Source organism: Camelus bactrianus, chromosome 26 (genome assembly GCF_048773025.1).
Source record: "Camelus bactrianus isolate YW-2024 breed Bactrian camel chromosome 26, ASM4877302v1, whole genome shotgun sequence".
Lineage (NCBI taxonomy): Eukaryota > Metazoa > Chordata > Mammalia > Artiodactyla > Camelidae > Camelus > Camelus bactrianus.
The window spans coordinates 30053019-30059499 of NC_133564.1; the positions used below are offsets into that span (position 1 = coordinate 30053019).

General features: G+C 50.2%; 1 pseudogene; it reads right to left on the reverse strand.

The window, feature by feature from the left end:
* Nucleotides 1–5027: 5027 nt before the first annotated feature.
* LOC105071548 (ATP synthase F(0) complex subunit j, mitochondrial pseudogene) lies at nt 5028–5444 on the reverse strand (annotated as a pseudogene).
* Nucleotides 5445–6481: the final 1037 nt, after the last annotated feature.

Genomic DNA, 6481 nt, shown 5'->3' on the forward strand with positions numbered 1-6481 from the left:
TTTCAGGCAGCACCCCCTTTCCAGTTGCTTTGCAGCTGGGGAGGCTGGCAGAGCAGAGTTGGGGGCCCTGGTTCTTCTCCACCCAACTATAACACGAAGGATCAAATCACCGCCGCTGCTCTGGTCACCATCTCCGCGTCTGGCTGCTTCCCAAGGACGTTATTGGGTTAACAGAGATCTTGTCTACAAAGCAATCCCAGTTCCATGGAGACCAATATCCACTAAGCCCGGGGAAGATAAGCAGCTCACCCACAGCACCTTGTTTTCTCCAGGCCGCCGCCTCTGGGGACCCTTTGAGCCCTAACGGCTTGTGATTTTAAGTGCAATGCAGCTGTGATTTGAGTTTTTACTTCCAGTCTTTTCAAATGTATACCCTGTCATCCGCAGCACCTGATTCCGCAGCACCTGATTGCATCTCGCTCCGCCTTCGAGGGCCGGCAGATGTCCCCTCCATACTCTGTGAAGGCCCAGCTGGCTAGTCTCGGTCCCCCTGCCCTGGCCTCCCCTTCAGTTATAGTCTGGACTGAATGACTGGGCGTTACATACGGGGTGATGCAAACCACTGTAGGCTGATATTTCATATATGATATTGGTCTTTCCTTAGAAAAAACTTTTTATTTACTTTTTAGTTTTTGAAGGGGGAGGTTTTCTTTTTCTTTCTTTTTTTTTTTTTTAACTTATTTATTTTTCCTGGAGGTACTGGGGATTGAACCCAGGACTTTGTGAATGCTAGGCATGCACTCTACCACTGACCTGTACCCTCCCCTCCACATCCCACCCCTATATTGATCTTTTATGAACTAGTTTGCAGAAGGTTCCTCCCTTCCCCAACCTCTCTGTCCCAACACACACACACACACACACGCACACGCACACACACACGCACACACAGTCTCACATTCACACTCTGCTGTGAGTTTGATCGCTAGGTACATACGCGATGAAGTTGTGTTAAGAGTTCTGGTGTTCTTATTCTGCTCCCACAACTTGCTTTTCTTTCATTCTGCTTGACTCTCTGCCTTCTTGTCCCAACACTGGCTGCTCTTGGCCGGGTACCAGGCAGGTAAACTCCAGCTAGTTCTCAGAAATCATTAGGAAGCAATCCTATCTGGCTGCCCCGATACCACCCACTGACCTTACTGTTCCTAATTTCACCAGCGTGGACAGGTTGTATGGACAGAAATCTTCCCCCCAAACAGATGCTTGGCTGAAGAGGTGGGAAGGAAGCTCTAAATGAGAGAGCTTTCCCCCATGTTCTTTCAGAGACGATTGTTGGCCCAGTAGCATGATGGCTTTTAACCATAGACCGATTTCTATTTGGCCCTAACCACATGGATCCCAGACATTTGGCGATCAAGACTTATTTCCAGGGTTTTATAGAAAGAAAACCATTTGCTGTATGTTGAAATGCATGGTCTTGAAAGTCAACGAGATTTGGGGTCAAGTCCTGGATCTGCCACCTACTAGCTGTGTGACCTTGGTCTAATGATAGCACCTCTCTGTGCCCCAGTTTCTGTATCTTTAAAATAAGATCTGTTGGAGAACCAGAGAAAATGACACACGGACAGTGCTTGGCACCGGGGCTGGCGTGTAACTAATTACTCAACAAATGGTCCTTGTTATGCTTTTCCTGCTGTGCCCAAAAATGCGGAGTGCAAACCAAAACGGCTCTCCATTTCCAACAGGGAGGCAAGGCTGTAGGGGTGGCCGGTGGGACAGGCTCTCTGATTCCCATCCTGAGGAGCTCTCCAGGGCTCTGTTGGGAAACCAAGCTGCTGGCTGCATCTGGAGGCTGTTCTTTCTGGGCGGGGCCCTGCAGGCATCAAAGGCTGAGCCCTTCCTTTTGAAGGGGAGTATTTGCAGCTCATTAGCTCTGTGGCAGAGACCACCAACCAAATCAAATAAGGGTTCTGGCTTAGCCTCTGCAAGATCCCCAAAGACCTCTGCAGCCTTTTTGGAGAAGACAAGTTTGTTTCAGACTGACACAGTGAGGAGAGACTGGGTGCAGAACACAATCGTAGGAGTTTATAATGAGCAACAGCTCTCGATGCTGAAGAGAAAGCTTCAAACACTGCAGAGGGAGCTGGCTTGATTGGCCCATCTCGGTGTTATGCACATCTGGACACTCTAGGAAAAAAATGCCATACGATGATGATGTTGGTGTGGTAACATTGCTCCGCAATGAACTCTTGGGCAAGATGCACATCAAAGTCCCAGACAAATGTTCTCCTACTGTACCAGCCACACACCGGGTGGTGCTGATGTTTTGATCCCAGCCCTAGAGTGAAGGGGTGGGGCTGCTTCTTCTTGAGTCCAGTCCGGGTAACTATGGGCTGTGCCCACAGAGCACCCCACCACCACAGGGCTCCCAGAACCTCCAGCCCAGGATTCTGCATCCAGGCAGGAATGTGTCGAAGTTTATCTAAACATAACGGGTGCACTGAGTTCTGTTCCCCTAGACCGGTGGGGCTGGGGGACGATCTCACAAGTGCCCTGGCTCACCACTGGTGGCATTTCACAGCCCTTCTCTATCCTGGAGTGAGGACAAGAAGTCTTTTAACTTGACTTCATGGGATTGGGTTCTAGGCTGGCCTTAAAGGAAATGAGGGGGATGGGCATAGCTCAGTGGTAGAGCACATGCTTAGCATGCACAAGGTCCTGGATTCAATCCCTGGTATCCTTATTTAAAAAAAAAAAAAAAAAGAACTTAAAAAGTGCTTATAAAAAATAAAGTTATAAAAAATAAAAAGAAGAAAATGAGAATGCAGCTGCTTATAGAGTCTACATCAGGAACACGAAAGAGCACTTTGCTCCCTTAAATACCTTTCCCTTGGTTGATGCTGCCTGTGGTCATTTTAAAGCCTTTAATTCCCCGATTAGGGGTGATTGAAAGGCAAATAACTCTAGGTTGACCTAACTAGGATTTTAAATTCACAGTAAGTCTAAATGATTGAGCTGAAAGAATTTTCCTAAGGGCGTGATTTGCTAGGCAGGCAAGAGATGGTTAGGGTTTTACAAACCTGCTGGGGATGGGGCTGCAAAGGAGCGAAACTGGTACCCAATGAACAGTTCTACCCAAAGCCTTTACTTAGGATGGTGGATTAAAGGCCTGTGTGGACCAGAATGGCCCTTATTTATTGGAAGTCAGTAGGGGGTAGATGTGGATTGATGGGTGGAGTCTGGGTGATGTCACGTGATGGGGGCTTGATACAGATTCCTGAGGGGTGCCTGCCCTCAACCAGCTGATGTCCTTTGAGGGACAAACCTTTTCTCTTCTCTGTTCATTTAAGATGCCTAGATGTTTTCCCAAGGATGCCAACGCTCCACTTCCTTTCATTATAGGTGACTTAGAGGGAAGGGAAGCAGGCATCACTGAGAGAAGGACACTGCCTGGAGGAAGTGAAAAGCCCCATTTATTCCGGCGCTTGTCAGTGTGGAAGAAGTGGGGTCGGGATGGAATTTGAGATGGGCTGGGAATTGCCGGTGAGGAACAGGGAAGGACAAGGAAGGAAAAGGAAGCAAGAGAATGTTTTTCTTTCTTTGCATTTTAAATGGAAACAAGCACATGGGGAGAAAGAGGACTGGGAGAGAGGCCAGGGCAGGGCAGACCCTCTGAAACGGACCTGTTACCCCTTTGCTCCCGCTGCAGCCAGGAAGCAGGGCATTTTTCAGGAACATGCTTCCTCATACAGCTGTGCAGGGAAGATGCCACAGGTTACTCCCGTCTCCTGGCTCATCTTCTGAAACTGAGAATATTTTTTTGAGGCTTTTCCTCTTTCTTCTGAGACTGCAGATAGTTAAGGCTCTCTCTCCTCCCCGCTCCTCCGCCTCTGCCCTCCCCTCCTGTCCCCCACTGTGCCCACCTCCACTTCTCTCTCTCTGCTTTCCTCCACCGCCCCGCCTCCCTCTTCTCTTCTCTCCCAGACAAGCCCGACCTCCTGCATTTAAGGGCAGACAGGCTTGTGCCCAGCAGCCCACGGCTCTGGCAGACGTGCCGGAGACAGCTCAGCCAAGTGGCCCAAACTAATGAATTCAAGACCTGCTCAGCTGGTCCAGAGAAAAAGCTGGGCTTTCCGTCTTGCAGGAAAAAGCAGAACTCTGCCCCCTTGTTGGGAAGATTTACACCCGGAGGCCCAGGGGGGCCCTATTGCATCAGGGAAACAATTACTTGGAAAACTACATTTTGTGGAAACAAAGAACATACCAAAAAAAACCCCAAAAAACCCAAAAACCCATCATTGAATTCCTTGTTGCCCCTTCCCCCAACCCCACTTCCTGTGCCCATCGCCCCTCGCCCACCACCCAGCATCTCTAGGCTTTCCCAAGCCACCGATGGTCTACCTCACTGTGTCCTGCTCACCCCAGAGAACCAGGACTCAGTTGCTTCGAAATCAAAAGAACAGGCTGAAACTCTGCACCTGGAGAAGCTGCCCCACCAGGGAGGGGAGCCCCTAGAGGCAGCAGGAAATTTGTGGCCTCGGGCTTTACTCTTGCTGGAACCAAGAGTGGGGTAGGGTGGGGTGGGGTGGGCGCCCGGGTTCTGAGAGGGAGTTCCCAGCACCACAGCCCTGCTTGAGATCAGAAGCCACCCAGCTCTGCCTGCCTTCAAAATCCCAACTCGTTAGGGGCAGCCGCAAAACACAGCCCCCCACCCCCACCCCCACCCCAAGTGGCCACAAGTCTATGGAGAACTCTCTGTGGGACTTGATTACTGTTTTCAAGTACTTAACAGGCTATCATTTGGAAAAGAGAATTATTTGGTGTGGAGCCAGAGGAGAAAATTAAGTCCAAAGGGAGAAGTTATAAGAAAACAGATTTAGGGCTCAATAAAAAGAATAATGGTTTTGTTCCTGGTAGCATTGGGCACTGTAATGTGTGGCCTTCAGAGGTAGTAAGTTCCCCAGCACTGGAGGTATTCAGACAGAAGGAATTTGGTTTTTTGTTTATGGGGGTGGGTGTGTGTGTGGTTTGGGTTTTTTTTTTTGTTTGTTTGTTTTGTTTTTTTTTTAATCTCACAGGTACTTTTATTCATGCTTGAGAGCAGCGGCCCGTCTACAAGTCAACACGATGTCTCACGTTCCCAATCAACCCAGCCAGACTGTTCTTCCATCCACGTAAAGCTGGTTCATGGTCGCCATGAGCAGGCGCAGGACTGGAAGCGTTCAGGGCTTTACTTTGTTTTTTTTTTATCAGCACTCCTGATTTTATAAACGATGAAGCCCTTCAACCGCCTTCCTACCCAAATCTCCTGGTAAACTTGGGTATAGTAGGGCTTTGTGGGGATCCGAACATTCTTAACGCGGCTTTGAAGCATCTCGGTGCAGGACCAGCAGGTCAGGCGGTCCCAACCCCCACACAGCGACTCGGGAAGGGGAGCGAGTGCGCAGGCGCCGCGTGGGCACGGCCGGGGAGGCGGGGTCAGGCCGCGGGAGTTCCGGCCGCGCGTCCCTGTGTCCGCCGCCTCTCCACGTGCTCCTGGGAGGTAGGTGCTCTGCTGTTCATGTCTCTTTAAGGGCCTGGCATGTACACAGCATGGACTCAATGTTTGTTGAATGAATTAATGATTGAAAACCAGGGCAGAAGATTGTGTTCAGTGATGTCTAAGGTCTGTTCCAACAGTGACTGTGGGCGTCTCAATGTTTTCTCGCTTTTCGGAGGCCAGGAATAGAGCAGTTGTGAAAAGTAACAGAGTTGTGAATGGGAGAGGGCTGGGTCCGCGCACTGAGTCATTGGCGGTGGTGGTAGGAATGGTGGAGGAGCCACAGGGCTCCTTTCCCACCGCTCAAAATACCAGGCTGGTTTCCAGCGGGATCCAGTACTCACACCAGGGGCTGGAGCCATGAGCTGGGAACAGAACGTCTCACAGTTCTCCGAGAGCAGCTAGGGGTCTGTGAGTCCCTCAGACATCACCAAAGGGGAGTAATGGGGTGGGCGTGGCAGCTGGAGCAGGGCTGCGTGTCCCTACCCCCCAGTTCCAGCAGAACTACTTTGCTCAAGTCTGTCTTATAGAACGGAATCCCTTACAATATTTTTGAAGAAAGGGCTGCACACTGAGAAGTTCCAAGTCGCTAGCCTATAGGATTTGTTCATGTATTGAGCATCTACTGTAAACCAGACGTTGCTCTAGGTGCTGGGGTTATAGCAGTGAAACAGACAAAAATCCCTGCCCTTGGGACCTTGGATTCTAATGGAGGCAGACAGACAGACAGATAGGAAAGTCAACTGGAGTATGTTTGAGAGTGCAAAGTGTTATGAAGAAAAATAAAACCGGGAGAAGGAACAGACAGTGTGGGGGTTTAGGGGTCAAAGAAAGCCTCGCTGAAGAGGTGACATTTGAGCGGAGACTTGAGGGAGGTGTTAATGGCCAGCGGTTTGGGAATTGCAGCCCAGGTGGAGGACCTGTGGGACCAAGGCCTGCGGTAGGGGTGCCTCGCGTATTGATGGAAGAACAAAGAGGCCGGGGCAGAGGAAGAAGCGGGGT